The 16,329-nt window shown below is 42.0% G+C and overlaps 1 protein-coding gene across 9 annotated transcripts in view; it reads right to left on the bottom strand.

Annotated features, from left to right (window-relative positions):
* Positions 1–16,329, bottom strand: part of SEMA5B (semaphorin 5B) — a 356,215-nt gene that overhangs the window by 255,552 nt on the left and 84,334 nt on the right. The window contains exon 1 of one of the 9 annotated variants that reach the window (XM_083584644.1): positions 10,773–10,790. The exons of the other annotated variants lie outside the window; for them this stretch is intronic. The gene's annotated coding sequence lies outside the window, so the exon portion shown is untranslated. Of the gene's footprint in view, positions 1–10,772; positions 10,791–16,329 lie in introns of those variants that run through there. 9 annotated transcript variants of the gene reach the window in all.

Raw genomic sequence — 16,329 nt, 5'->3', positions numbered from 1 at the left:
TTGAGCTCAGTTATTTGGAATTCCACTCCTTTGTAAAAAGGACTGAATCATACAGAGAACTCCATTGTGGAGCAAGTGCGTTTTCTGTGGCTGAGAGGCAGTTTCCTTTCGGCTCATGGAAGACTAACATTTTTAATGCTAATGAGGGATGGGGATGTGCCCTGGGAGATGAACATACTGTGCATATCCCCCCGAAAAGAGTTTTGTCGCTTGGAAGTAGCATGAAAATAAAAGTAATTCCTGCATGATGTGTGTCTTTAGCCAGATTGGTGTCTCTAGCCAAAATGCCCATCAGAGTACCCATCAGACTACCAAATACACCCCTGCTCACATTGTTTTCTCTGGGTACCATCAAGAAAGATTATGCAGTATTCTCAGATGCCTGAACAGAATATAATCAAGATGAGTACAGGAATGACTGACAGCTAGAATAGAAAACAATTTCCAAACAGCTGCTGGAGTAATTTAGAAGTTTAGGATGAAAATTCGGATCCCTGGAGAAAATATGAGGAAGACAGAGCTACTTTGCTTTGACATCAGTAGAGCTGAAAGTGAGAACTACTCTTTCATGTTATTTCAGGTCAAATCCTTTTCTTTCATTCTCTTATTGATATCTCTACATCAGAGTTACATATCCATAGCCACATCTTTAGATCTGTGATCTTTCAAATGATGCTTATGCTCTAAGAAATCTTGATGCTCTAAGAAAGGCTAATCTCTTTCCAGAAGACAGGCAGCAGAAACCTTTGAGTTTGTTCCTGGTTTTGCCAATGAATTTTTTTTATCATTCTCAAGTCAGAACAGTCATGCAGATTTGCCTTTCTACATCCAGAATGATTAAAAAAACAACGAAATAACACGCCCTCTAATACTGTAAAAATACTGTGAGCAATACACAGTTATTAGAAGTGAGCCAAGAGCCAAAGAACACACAGAAATCCATCAGAACCAGGAAGTGTAATTGCTAAGGCAAGATCCCAGGCCAACAAGCCAATTTTACATAGCCCTTCCTGTCAAGGACACAACAATGCCAGCTTCAGTAGGCAGAAGTCGTGCAAAGCTCACTGCTAGGAACACACTCCCAAGTTCAAATAGCTCACCACACAGGGGAGATGCGCAAAAGCCAAAAGTCCTTAGTCCTAATCTTAACAGCTCCAAAGACACATCCTTTCTAACCCTTACAATGCTCAAGGGACCTGGCATTGAGTTAGACAAGTCTGATAGGGAAATTCTGCTGATGTTCTAACATGGGAAGCATATTGACTGACCAACCCAGGGAGCCACCCATATGATACAATTCCAGCTGCTATCCTTCAGCACAGCTAAACATCATTCTGTGTGATAGGAGTCTTGGGCTGATGTGCTCCCCCCCCTCCCCCGAAGAGAAGTTGAGAAGTGTCTGCATCTCATTTTTCATTATCTCAGTTAACAAGAAGGGCAAGCTGTGGGTTAAATTACTGTTTAAAGCATGGTTTATACTCCTACCTTGTTATAATTCTAACTTGTTCAAACCATAGCCTGAGCTAGCCACAGTTTGTCCTTTCCAGCTCATACTTGGTCATTCATGTAATGCTAAACCATGGTTCAGGGACTTAAATTGGCCAGTGTGGATGGAGGATCTTCCAGTGGATAACAAGATAAGAGGTGTCAAAGAAGGAAGCACTTTTAGAAAAAGGCTTCTCTTTCCTCCAGCACTTTGCAGCAGGCAGGTCGATTGTATCTGAACAAAAAAGACTCCTGACACTTCCTAAAAAGAAATACAGTGGTACCTCAGTTTATGAACTTAATCGGTTCCGTAAGTCCATTCTTAAACCGAAACCGTTCTTAAACCGAGGCACGCTTTCCTTAATGAGGCCTCCCGCCGCCGGTGCCCTTCCACCATTTGGATTCCATCCTTAGACCGAGGTAAAGTTTGCAAACCAGGACACTACTTCCGGTTTTGCAGAGTTCATAAACCGAATCATTCTTAAACAGGACTGTTCTTAGACCAAGGTACCACTGTACTGGAAAGAAGACTGCTGGTAGTAAATGGTGGTTGACTGCAGCAGTTAAATGGTATGTTGCAACAGAGTAGGCACTGACTCTGTCCAAGTGTGAATTTTAATTTAGAAAGTTGCAAATCAATGAGGGTGATATCCAGCTAAGCCATAAGGAGGTTGTTGTTGTTGTTGTTGTTTAGTCGTGTCTAACTCTTCGTGACCCCATGGACCAGAGCACGCCAGGAACTCCTGTCTTCCACTGCCTCCCGCAGTTTGGTCAAACTCATGCTGGTGGCTTCGAGAACACTGTCCAACCATCTCGTCCTCTGTCGTCCCCTTCTCTTTGTGCCCTCCATCTTTCCCAACATCAGGGTCTTTTCCAGGGAGTCTTCTCTTCTCATGAGGTGGCCAAAGTACTGGAGCCTCAGCTTCATGATCTGTCCTTCCAGTGAGCATTCCTTCAGAATGGATAGGTTTGATCTTCTTGCAGTCCATGGGACTCTCAAGAGTCTCCTCCAGCACCATAATTCAAAAGCATCAATTCTTCGGCGATCAGCCTTCTTTATGGTCCAGCTCTCACTTCCATATACCACTACTGGGAAAACCATAGCTTTAACTATATGGACCCATTTATTTCAGTTGGTCTACTCTAAATGTAACACTGAATGTGGAACGCTGTGGGGTTTTTTCTTTTTTATTTCATGTTCTTCACACATTTTCTTTTTGTTTATAACAGGTGCCCAACTTATATACGTAGTGAATGTATTCTGGTTTGTCAAAACAACTCTAATGGAGAAAGGGGAGGGTCGTATAAGATGGTTCAACCAGATGGGCCTTTGTCATGTGAATGCTCCCCACCTTTTAAAAAGATAAAGCCTGTCAGTTAAAGAGTGCCCAAGTGGACCCTGTATTGATGGAGGTGCCAGACTAACTTCTTTGCATTTAATGAATGGGTGGTATTAGCCCAAAAGAGTGCAGCAATGTTTGGCAATAGGCTCTTCTCGTGCATTCAAGACTGGTTCTGGACTGGTCCAAGATGGGATCATAAATGGTGACCATCATGGTGTGCTTGAATTCTGAACAGGGGACACGATGGCAATCAAGAGGTGAAGAGGTGAATATTTGCTTAATATTTCCCTACATTTCCCTAGTTTTTAATTGAATTTGTGTTTCAGGAAAATTGCCTCAGGTGCTCCCATGTCGAAACAGTGAGAGGCCATTTTCACTATATTTGAAGCTTTGAACTTTGTTTATCATTGTCTACACACTGATATCAGTGCCCCTCTGAGTCTTTTTGCAGCCATCAGATTAGAATAATGAATACCTATTTTACAGAGCTCATTTTGATTAAATGAAACATACTGCATGATGTATTCCTCTCACAGTAAAGTGACACCAGAGAGTCCAATCCTGCACATGTCTACTCAAAAGAGTTAATATTTAAAAAACAATATTTTCCAATCCTAAAAAAAAGAATGCATTAACTCCTTCAGAAGAAAAAAAAAATTTGGCAGGCACAGCAGTCCAATTGTATCCTCATGAAATCTCATTAATTGCATGTGTTGGGAGACTCCTTGTATTTAAAAAGAAGGAAGCAACATAAACTGGATAATTATGCCACAAAGGAATAAATCTGTTTTGCTTTGCTCATGGTTTTGTTAACGTCAGTAAAATTATTGGTCCATATCTGCCCTTGTGCACATCAGTGGCTTTGATATTTACACAATAAAACAGCTAAATTTACACTTGGGATAAAATTCATCCCATAAACTGAACTTGGCCTGAAAGCACACTCCAAATCAGTAAAGGGGAAATTATTCAATTTACACGGACTCAAGAGAAAGTGAAATTCATAAATAACTGTGGTTCCCAAAGCCCCCCCCCAAACGCCTACTTGAAAATTGCTGATGGTCTTGGCAGACCCCTTAATGATTTTTCTCCCTATTGCAGTAATTGTAATGCCCTACAGAAGCTGTATGATTTTAATTGTATTTTTTTATTGCTTCTTTTATTTCTTATATATTTTTTAGTCTGCTACAATTTGCATTCCATATAATGCTATTTAAGAACTAAAAGGAGCAACAAAGATACATTTAAAAATCAATATGAATAATCAAAGCAGTCAGGGCTGTGGACCACCTGTATGAAGTTCATGGACAACTTCTGGTCTATACATCACAGTTTGGGAACCTCTGGGATACAAAATTGGGGGCAGGAGAGGCAACTAGTCTGTGTACCCAAAGTTGTGTAGAACTAAGAATATTGGGAAAATGTACTGTATCTTTAAAATAAGACTGCTTTTGTCTTGTTCCATGAAACTTTCACAGAATAAAAATAGTATTCTGTAGCAATGTTACCCAAACTCATAATTACATGCTTCAAAATATGTCTCATCTATATCTATATCTATATCTATATCTATATCTATATCTATATCTATATATGTCACTTGATTGTAAGAAAATCTCTAAGCAGTTTACAATAAATATTTGACATCATCAATAAAAAGCGGTTTAAAAAGAATTAACAACGTTTTTAAAATAATTAAATTCAGCAGTGAATGTGCCAAGTGCATAACAATTGGGTGCAATATCAACTGATTGTTTATCTCAAATGTAAGGCTGAAAGTACAAACAGAAATAGAGAAATGCACCTAAAGGGGCTCTTTTCCAGTTGGTTACAGCATGGTCTGGTAAAGCCAAGGTTGCAGGTTTAATCGCCATAAAAGGGCAGCTGTATATTCCTGCATTGCAGGGCGTAAGACTAGATGAGCCTCGGGGTCCCTTCCAATTCTATTATCTGTTTCCACATCCTATACTGAATGCATCCTATATTCAAAAAAGGAAAGCTAGAGTAAATATTTTTGTTGACTTTCAACTCAAGCAAAAGGAAGCCTTACTGCACTCACATGGAACTTGCTCCCTACTTATTAACATGTGTATCATAAGTACTGCTGTCATGAAGACAGCCACACATACTTTGTGAAACCGATCAAAGCAGCTGTCATCAAAAAAAATTCTGGGAAGGTATTTAGTAAATCCTTACAAAATGAATTAACCTACCAACTGGAATTTTGCACACCTCACAATGTAACCATGTTTTGCATAAATACACCCTGTTGGGAGTGTCAAGTTTTTCAAACACCAACCTGAAAAAACTATTAAGTGCTTTTACTCTGAAACCACAGCGCAGTTGTAGTTCCAGGAGTCTCTCTTACAGCTCTTCCTCTTCTGCTTTCAACTGCTGAAGAGAGACAAGATTCTTAACCTTTCACAGCATCCTTAGCAAAATATACACTACTATACGTTCACTAATGAGCACAGAAGGCAGGCATGAGACTTTCATTCAGGAACATAGAAAGCTGCCTTATACTGAATCAGACAATTGCTGACCCTGATTGGCAATGGCTCTCCCAAGATTTCTAACAGTGGTCTTTGCTAGTCCTACTAGGAAATGCAGGTGTATCCCTGTTTAAGACCTATGTGGCTGGAATTGCTTAATTAAGCAAGGATAAGATAATCTGATTTTGGTTTACTTGTCCGCAGGTTCTGGTCAACTGCCACTTGCTCTATTCTAATTTTCAGTACAGTGGAACCTCGGTTTTCGAATGTAATCTGTTCCGGAAGACCGTTCAACTTCTAAAACATTCAAAAACTGAAAGCGGAAGCCTCAATTCAATAGGGAAATTCAAAATGGAAGCTGTGTCGGGTGTTCAGGTTCCGGAAAACAATCAAAAATCAGAGCATTTACTTCCGTTTTTTTGTTGTTCGGGAGCCAAAACTTTCGAAAACATAGCCGTTCAAGAACCGAGGTTTGACTGTAACAAGTTCTCCTGCATTGCAGCCACACTTTACTTATATTACTCTTAATACCTACTAGACACGGGGCATTCTAGCCCCTGGCAGGGGTTTTCACTCATGTTCAAGGCTCCAGCTAGCCTGCAATAGAAGCCTTGTACTGATATTTTGGATTTGTAGGAGAAGACTTGCTTTTCCCTTTCCTTTCCACACCATGGTCAAATATGGTCAGGTTTGAGAATGGAAAGGGGAAGGTGGTCACATGAGAGATGGCCAGAGTGTGTACTCTCCCCTAACTTTATGTCCTCAAATGTTGATGGACTACATCATCCTGACACAAAACATATGGAAAGAGGTAGGTTGGAGAAGGTTGCTGTAAAAACCAAGGAGAGAACTTGCCAGCTGCTGGAAAGACGCAGCAAAGAGACTGGCATTCAGGCGGGAGAAGTCACAGACAGTTCCAAGGCAAATACTGAAGTTTCCAAGGAAAAGGATAGGAGATTGAGAGAGATGAGAAAAGGAAAGTCATGCATCAAAGTCAGACACAAAAGAGGCAGATTTAGTAACCTTTGGGGATCTTCCTCCTTCTGTCCCCTCGTGGAAAATTATCCCTGCAACAATTATATTCTTCTTCAGAGAACTGCAGGCAGTCTATTCTGGTTAAAGCAATAATAAAGTTGAAGCTCCTTGTTTGCCCAAGCTCATCACTGTCTCAATTTTATTCATCAACAGGAAATGGTGAAAAGCCTATATTTTAAGTGAAATCTTAACCAGACTGCTTCATTTTCAGTCTTATTTTTCTATTTATTTGTTTAAGCATATCTTAGCCAGTACGTGGTTATACTTCTAAGTATTTAAACAACAATAGCTGGTGTCAACTTTGCCACCATCAATCCTATGCACCATGATTTGCCGAATCCTACTGTTTCAATTTTACAGTGTTGGTCTTTTAAACCAGTTCTCTTTTAACACTCTTCCTTCTTTTGCATACCCGGTATCTTCAGGGTGCGGGTGGCGGGAAACAGCAAAAGTCCTCCCACGAACATATTGAATTCTTTCGTTAAGCAAGAGTCTAATTAAGAAAATCATCGTAAGATCTTCAGGGTTTGAACTTCAGAAGGTGTTTTCTTGAAACAAGAGAACTGTGGGTGTTTGATCTTAATGGGAAAGAACATTTCCGTATCTGAGTTTAAGGGAAATGATTCAAACGATTCTGCATTCCCTTCAGAGCCTTCTGAGAGTCACTTTGGCAGCTTATCGTGGAGGGCATCAGTCTGGCTCTCAGACAAGCCTTCAGTGAGTACACTTACAAGTCATTGATTCTCACTTCATTCTGCACAAGCTGCACTAGCCTAGCACATCCTCTAGAAAAAATGCACACATTTTGAAAGACTGGAGACAAAGCAAGGCAGTTGTAAATAATGTTACCAAAACAAAGCACAAAAAATTGGAAAATTTACAGGGACTATTCCAAGCCAATGGTAAATTGATACCAAAGAAAGATGTTAGAAGGTGAAGATAGTGGTTACAAACCTACATTCCAAGGGGTCACAGGAAGAAACAGATTTACATTTTTAATACAGTGGTACCTCGGGCTACAGACGCTTCAGGTTACAGACTCCGCTAACCCAGAAATAGTACCTCGGGTTAAAAACTTTGCTTCAGGATGAGAACAGAAATCGTGAGGTGGCGGTGTGGCAGCAGCGGGAGGCCCCATTAGCTAAAGTGGTGCTTCAGGTTAAGAACAGTTTCAGGTTAAGAACGGACCTCCGGAACGAATTAAGTACTTAACCTGAGGTACTACTGTACTGCAATCTACTTCAATAGTTAAAATAATTGGCTGTTCTCATATATTATACTGTCCAAACAGGATATTTTACAACAGTCTGGACATTCCACATATTTTAAATACTCTAGTTCAGTTAAGAACAGTTTCAGGTTAAGAACGGACCTCCAGAACGAATTAAGTTCTTAACCCAAGGTACCACTGTACTCTCTCCCTCCCACCCTCGTTTCAAAAAAATTAAGCAGCTCTCCCAAAGTTTTGGAGGTTTTTCTTGAAAAACGTACAATATATTTATATACTATATTAGACAATCTACTGGAGGTAGATAATGGAGGGGGGAAGATGACATTAACTTGAAGAATCAGAGCAATGGCAAACTATCTGAGCCACACCAACATCCTATAAAGTGACACAATATCAGGATCTTTGGTGGATGGCAAGTAGCTTATCCTTGGAGAAGGTATTTTGGGATGCCTTAATATGCCTAACAGCTTGTGGTGAGACAGAAGACAAACAGGGACTTTATACGTACAACACACCATGTCAACACTTGGAAAGTCTACCTGACATTTGTGGCAGAACATTTGTGTTGGCATGGAACGTACATACAAAGTCCCTGTTTGTCTTCTGTCTCACCACAAGCTGTTAAGCAAACCAAGGCATCCAGAATGCCTGCTCCAAGGATCTGTCCAATTCCCAATCTGAGGTCAAATTTTCTTACCTTCCTTCCCGTCCTAACTTTTGAAAAACAGAAACAGTTCACCAATATTAAGGCATAATCGCATGCAAAAAAGCAGCAACAAAATTAATCCAAACAAAGACCTTTAAAGTTCAGGCAGAACTAAATGCCTGGATGAAGAGATGTATTTGCCAAAATCACTAAAGAAAGATGCTAAGCGAATGGTCGTGGAGAGGAAGTTCCATAAACAGGGCACCACTAACAATAAGCCCCTGACACTGATAATCAGGTCCCTCACTTCAGAAGGCAGGAAAGTTCAGAGCTGGGTCTACAACAAAAGCCTTAATATTATGCAAAAAGTGGTGTAGTGGCTACAGCTTTGGACTACAGCCTAGGAGACCAGGGTTCAAATGCTCAAACATGAAACTCACTGGGTAAACTTGGGCCAGTCAATATCTTAGCCTAACCTACTTCACAGGGGTGTTGTGAGGATAAAATTGAGAGGAAGAGAACCAGGTATGTCACCTTGAGCTCCTTAGAAGAAGGGTGGAATATAAATGAGATGATAGATGATAGATAGATAGATAGATAGATAGATAGATAGATAGATAGATAAGATAGATAGATGATAGATATCCAATTGGAAGATAGTTCAGATACTGAACTGTTATGAATTTAGACCTCAAAACCAGCAGTTAGAACTGTGCCTAGTGGGATGCAAGTGGTGCTGTGGTCTAAACCACAGAGCCTAGGACTTGCCGATCAGAAGGACGGTGGTTTGAATCCCCAAGATGGGGTGAGCTCCCGTTACTCAGTCCCTGCTCCTGCCAACCTAGCAGTTCGAAAGCACGTCAAAGTGCAAGTAGATAAATAGGTACCGCTCCGGCAGGAAGGTAAATGGCGTTTCTGTGCGCTGCTCTGGTTTGCCCGAAGTGGCTTAGTCATGCTGGCCACATGACCTGGAAGCTGTACACCGGCTCCCTCGGCCAGTAAAGCAAGATGAGTGCCGCAACCCCAGAGTTGTCCGCGACTGGACCTAATGGTCAGGGGTTCCTTTACCTTTACCTTAGAACTGTGCCTAGAACAAGCTGGTAGTCAGATATGTTCCCTCCACCCAATACCAGACATCATTTCCAAACAGCATTCATAGGAAGCTTCCAGAAGGCATGGGGGCCCTGTGGTCTTCCATATTTAGTCCCATCATCCTGGGGTTGGGAGTTGTCAGCCAGAAACATCTGGAGGACCACATGTGAAGTGCAGTGTGCAGGTAAGCAGCAGAAGTTATGCAGTCTCCTCACTGCTCCCCTTTCCTTTCCTCTTCTCCACTCACAACATCACATGGATGGTGTTACCTTGCCCTCCTCTCTCCCCCATTGCTGTGAGCAGGGAAGCCCCACCCATCAACCAACAGCAGACTTCCACAGAACAGAGGGGTAAGAGATTGAGAAACAGAGAAAGAAGCTGCAAAGAGGAGGCACCACAGGAATCACAGAGGAGCCCACAGAAAGTTGAAACCAGCTTGGATAACTTGCTGCAGGACGAGTGGTGAATGTCTGGCCCACCAGATGTTGTTGGGACTCTAACTCATGCACCTCAATTAAAGATGCTTCCTCTGCACCTGGTACCATTTCATGCAGACTTTTACTACATCCACTCCTGTAGGGACTGCAAATTCATTCAGCCAATACACCTTAATAACTCTGAAGATGATGTTATGCCTTATCCGATTGATGATCTGCATTTTAATATCTCCCTAAACACATATTTACCAGCAGAGTCATAAAGCTGTTTAAAATCTATTGTAGCAAACTCTCCTCTTACTTCCAGAGGTTGGTTGGTTGGTTATTTATTTGAAAAATATTTGCTAAACAGCATTCCAGCTCTTGCTTCAATTGGGCTTGTGATGAAAAAGTGTAAAAGTAGTGTTGGCTAATATGCCCACTCATATTATAAATGACTCTCCTCCACTTCTTCCTCTTCATTTTCACCATTATAAGATGTAAACATAAACAACACAAGAGAGGCTTAAAGGTGATGTAATCCTTGCGTACAAAAATGCACTACGGAGTACATTGCCAACCCAAAAGTCAAAATTATAAAAGAGACAAATCTCGAAAAGGAACTGAGTATTTATTTTGTGTTGTGCACACTGTAAAGAAGTAAGGCATGTTCAAGGTCACCGCATGTCTCACTAAGGCAATTTTCAAAGCTGTCACTTCCCAAAGGAAGATACTGACAGTGTAGCATTAGCACTGCATCTCTCTGATTAACTGTTTGCATTTCTCAGTCAGTATGATACGGGTATATCGAAGTATACACACCTAAGTAGAGGCTTCTTACAAAATAAAGTGAAGAGGAAGGAGAAGTTGCCCCGTTTGTCTTAAAATAAAACAAGGCTAAAGGAAAATGTATCAATAGATATTTGCATTCACTGCCAGCCATTGCAGTTTATATACAGAGAACATTAAACAGGCAAAAATGCAAATCAACAAATAAAAAATAAATAAATAAAAACTCTAGAGTGGCCTTACTTTAATGGCATCCACCAGAAATATTGTGCACTTCAGAGACACCAGACTATCTCAGTCTGCAAGGAGAAGACTAAAAGGAAAGCAGGTCAGATAGTACAGTTTCCTCTCTTCCTGCTCCTTGCCGCAGTAATGGCTCATCCACACTACTGCTTGGGCCTGCTGCTTTCCCTCAGGAAAACTCCCTCTTTACTGCTAAATCAAAGCAAACATCAACTGGGTTTCCTCCAGATTAACATTTGCTATGATTCAGCAGGAAAGAGGGAGATTTCCCAGGAAAAGCAGCGGGGCAAACTGAAAACTGTCCACACCTGCACTTTCTAGACATTGGACAAATTAAAGTGTTGACATACACCTTTCAGGTGTACATTATTCTGCCAATATCACATTAAGACAGGCCATGTATATTCTTGCCCTCACTGCGCCCCGAAGAAGCTACCTTATGCATCAACGTGGCTATCAAAAATGAGCTAGAACCCACAGAACAGCGTGCTCTTTACCTGGCTAGTCACAATGAGAACCAGCAGTGGAGACATTTCCCCCTCAGCAACCACAGTTTAATTGATTGTTTATTTTCACCTTCACTTAGCTGTATCCTTGAGTGTTTTGCTGCCCTTGAATATGCATCCACTCCTGAAAATGCTGCTACTATGGCAATACATTACTGCCTGACCCAGTTCTACCTGAAATCTAATCAGGGCTTTTAGGCTGGGTTTTGGGTGCTGCAGAATCATATTTGGCAAACTGAGCCAAGAGCTAGTGTAAGACAAAGCAGAATTGTACAAAGACTGTGCAGTCTAAGCATTTCTGCACTGTGCCCAGTTAAATATAGGCTCCAAATACTAGCTAATGAAGGCACTTCGAGAAATGTCTTTAAGGTTAATAGAAATAACGTCTGACTTGGGTAACTTGACATATTACTCCACTTACTTTCTCAACTCACATGGATAAAAATGAGGTGAACAGGTTTAAAATGGGGCACAAGCTGTTATATCGTAAACTGCGTAAACCTCAGATGAAGGGTAACATAGAAACAAATACATAAATAATATCTAGCTTATATGATTTTGGGTCTAATCTCTAAAAATCCATTCCTAATTTGGTCATCCTAAACTCAAGAGATTTAAGTTGGGGGGGGGGGGATTTAATGAACTGAAAGTGATTTGAGACAAGTTTAGTTATCTATTATCATTTGACCCGCTACGGACAATGGTCATGTGGATTTTGCTTTGAGACAATATAAAAAAATTGCAATGCCTATTAACCTGTCTGATTGGCTAACCAACATTAAGGCCAGGTTTTCCTATTTGTACATAACAAGAAACTCTAGGTGAACGTAAATCAGAATCTGTGAAGTGAAGACGGCATATGAAGGGGTGGGACGTGGAAGAAGCGCTCAGCACAAAGACTCTTTCATAGCTTCATAAACTGTGGTTGATGGAGCCTGGAATGATCATCCGAGCCAGGCCGCTATGAGTAGCAATTTTATTTCAAATCACTTTCAGTTCTCTGAAGAACACCTTTGGGTTTTAAGATGACGCACCTGAAATAGTTAAAGGATGGAGCCACAACATTTGCAGCGAAACTTAGACTCAGTCCTCCAAAGGGGGGAGGGCAGGGTAGGAAGGGGGTGTGAATGATTCAAATATTTAAATAAATTAAGCTCTGGCACACTATAGCAAGAGATTTAACATAAAGCACAGAGCAACTCAGAATGTCAATCTGCCATCTCACACTGGCACTTCACCAATGAAAATGAAATATACTATAAACGAGCTCAAGTAGCAATAATCATGCTTTCATTGGTCTGTAGTACTGAAGATAAAAATTTGCAGAACATTAAACCAGCACACATCCTATCCACTTCTAGGCAATGGGCAATAAATACATATGTTCTACAAACGGGAGGAAATGTTACAAGACGCAACATGTGCTCCATATTTGAATGTGTGTTCCCACAAAATAAAGTAAGATTTGCTGCATAATGTATTCCCTGTTCAGGCAGAATCCTGCCTCCCCCATCCCCAAAAAAGCAGGGAACTTGCATAAAACGCAGACAAGGCTTCTCTCTAAACACGATTGTGACAGGTGCCCTATAAATAACAGCAGAGCCCGACAGAAACAGCACACGCTGCAAGTAGGAAGCCTAAGTGGCAAAGACATTTTCACCGGGCATGCCAACTTAATGAGAGTTGTCACCCAAACTCTTCTGCTTTGCTGCTAACAGGATGCAATAGCAAATGTGGGCAGCTGCTTATGAAGGAGTGGGCAGAGGTAGATGGTTTTTCAGTCAAATGAGATGTGGTGCTTTTAAGTGCAAGCTTCCTGCCAATGCCAGCACCCAAAAATCTTCTCTGTTTCACATCTTCTTATTTATTATTACATTTTATTCTCATTTTTGTGGTTACATTTTTACCGTGCCTTTTCTCCAAGAAGTTCCTTTTACCCTTGTAACAACTTTACGTGATAGGCTGTGCTGAGAGATGGGCACTGTGGCCAAGGTTACCCATTGTAGTTTGTGGCTGGACAGGTATTTGAATTGGCGTGCCCAGATTTTAAATCCAACACCCTAAGGTAAAAGGTAAAGGACCCCTGGACGGTTAAGTCCAGTCAAAGGCAACTGTGGGGTGTGGCGCTCATCTCACTTTCAGGCCGAGGGAGCCAGTGTTTGTCCACAGACAGTTTTCCAGGTCATGTGGCCAGCATGACTAAACCAAAACACTGTGAAGGAAACCAGAGCGCACGGAAATGCCGTTTACCTTCCTATTGCAGTGGTACCTATTAATTTACTTGCACTGGTGTGCTTTCGGACTGCTAGGTTGACAGGAGCTGGGAGAGAGCAACAGGACTTCACCTCGTTGTAGGGATTCAAACCGCCGACCTTCTGATCGGCAAGCCCAAGAGGCTCAGGGTTTAGACCACAGTGCCACCTGCATCCAACACCCTAACCACGACATCACACTGGGCCTCTTAGTATACTTCAGGGAAAGAAATAAAATTCTTAAAACAAATTAACTGACCAAATGCATACAAATATGTGTACTACTTAAAGGGAAATTTATAATTAATATATGCACACACACATTTTTCTTCCTGTTCCCAAGCATGGTTACAAGAAAGAAAATACCTCCAAAACCAATAATAAGCAGTATAAGTTTTTAGAGTCAATAGTACTAGTTCAAGCCTACTCTAGAATCTATTTTTATGGCCAAGAATACACTCCCATAGAAACAGCAGGAAACAATCAGAACTGTGGAGGCTTAAAATCTATTATTTATTTATGACATGAGAAGGCAGGCCACCAATACAGAATTACTGCATTTTTCGCCCTATAGGACGCACTTTTTCCCCTCCAAAAACGAAGGGGAAATGTGTGTGCGTCCTATGGGGCGAATGCAGGCTTTCGCTGAAGCCTGGAGAGCGAGAGGTGTCGGTGCGCACCGACCCGTCTCGCTCTCCAGGCTTTAGGAGAGCCCCAGCGCCAGCCCCACAAGGTCGGGGGACAGCTGGGAGGCAGAACGCCGCCATCCCGCTGTCTCCCGATGTGGTTTGGAGGCTGACGGCGGGGAGACGCGTGCTTCTCCCCGCCGCCAGCCCCACAAGCTCGGGGGACAGCAGGGAGGTGCAGCGCGCCTTCCCGCTGCCCCTGGACCTGGTCTGAAGGCTGGCGGCGGGGAGAAGAGCGCCTCTCCCCGCTGCCGGCCCCGCAAGCTCCGGGGACAGCTAAGAGGCGCAGCGCGCCTTCCTGCTGTCCCCGGACCTGGTCTGAAGGCTGGTGGCGGGGAGAAGAGCTCTTCTCCCCGCTGCCAGCCCCACAAGCGCCTGGGGGGGGGGAAATAAATTTTTTCCCTTTATTTCCCCCCAAAAAAACTTGGTGCGTCCTATGGGCCGGTGCGTCCTATGGGGCAAAAAATACGGTATAATCCCACAGGCTACAAGTGGTATAGCAAAATTTGAGGAATATTTCCTGGAGTCAAAGAGAGGGAATCTGTGGTCCATCTGTGGCAATCATAATGGGATCAGAGTCAATAGATCAGAATCTAAACCACAACCAAAGGACAATCTGGGATTGAGGCAGCAACACAAAGCATGAAGTCCTAAACTAGACGCATCAGCCTTGACAGAAACCCAAAAGCAGAATCTGGAAAACTGGAGCAAAGCTTAAAGCCAAGTGATCAGGTCAGATCAATGAACCAATGTGGACACAGGATAAAAGGGCAAAAGCAGGCTTATGGCAGGGTACATACGAACCCACGAGTCAGACTGCTTTAGACAGGAGTATAAACTGCGGTCCTTTCCAAATTTGTTCCTGATAGTTGATAGTTTAAGCCCTTTCCTACTGGAGCTACATTAGCTAACAAAGTCAAACTCGGCTGACCAACCATCTCTGGTGTCCCAGCAAAGGCACAATAGGCTGTTTTAACTTCCTTTCAAGGGACCATAAAAATGAAAAGGGCTGCCAAAGACTTGTCAGGTAGCCAAAACATGGGAGTTTATTGTGCCCCTGGTGGAAAGCAATACATGATTGATGGGCTGTGTTTGATTTGGTGGCCACAAGCTATACAGGTCACATGACTGGTTGGGCAAAGGCTAGCTTAGTAAATTTCAAGTTTCACATCTCCTGGTAGAGATAATTTGACAGCAGCTCCTTTGTAAAGAAAGGGGAAGAAACAAAAACTGCTATGAGCCAACAATAACTCCTCCTTAATTACCATGTCAGAAGGTAGCTATGGTAAAGCAAGAGAGGAGCAGTTGTCAATAGCCTCCTAACCCTGGTGGCACATTTAGTTTTATGACAAATAGGGGACGATGCTCAACAGCTATTTGATGAGCTATCTAACAGCTGCCAGGGACCATGCACTGCTGCTGCACAGCTGGAAGTGCATACCACTGCATCATTAAAAGGGCAATAACTGCAAGCTCACAGCACATCGAACACTGCCAACTTTGTTTTGACGAGTTATTTGTGGCCCTAATCAGCTGTGAAGGCTCTTTAGGAAACAGGCACTGTTGTAAAGAGGGATTAATCTTAGCAGCAACCATGCAGTTATTAAAAATCAGCTGGCACATAAAATCCTGATGGAGAGGTGCAAGTGTATGTCATGGCCGTACAAAAACGAAAAAAAGCAAAAAAAGCTATCAACTCTATTAAAAAGAAGAAGAAAGGATTGAAAGCTGCACAGCAGTAAATCAATAAACTGTGATAGTAAATATTGCTTGGAGGATGTCAGTAGAGAAAATCAGGCATCTCTAATATCCTCCTTCAACAGGGTTATCTATGGAATAACATCTTATATTATTATAGGTATGGTAGTGTTTTGCAGAGGACAAAAGCAAAACTGTAGGAGAAAATAGCTATTGCTGTTTGGAGGCTGACCTGGTTAATGTGTTGCAGTAAAATAAATAAAATGAATAGGACAAGGAAGGAGCTAGCAGGGAGAAGGGGAAAGAACATCATAATAGGAAATGGTCAAAATTTACAATTAGGCCTTACAAAAGCAACATTTCACTCAGGCCATAAAGGGTCATTCATTTCGTGCTATGGTCTCTGCCAGATTCT

The sequence above is a fragment of the Podarcis filfolensis genome, assembly GCF_964270895.1.
Source record: "Podarcis filfolensis genome assembly, chromosome: 1".
Classification (NCBI taxonomy): Eukaryota; Metazoa; Chordata; class Lepidosauria; order Squamata; family Lacertidae; genus Podarcis; species Podarcis filfolensis.
This window is presented reverse-complemented; position numbering and strand designations above follow the sequence as displayed.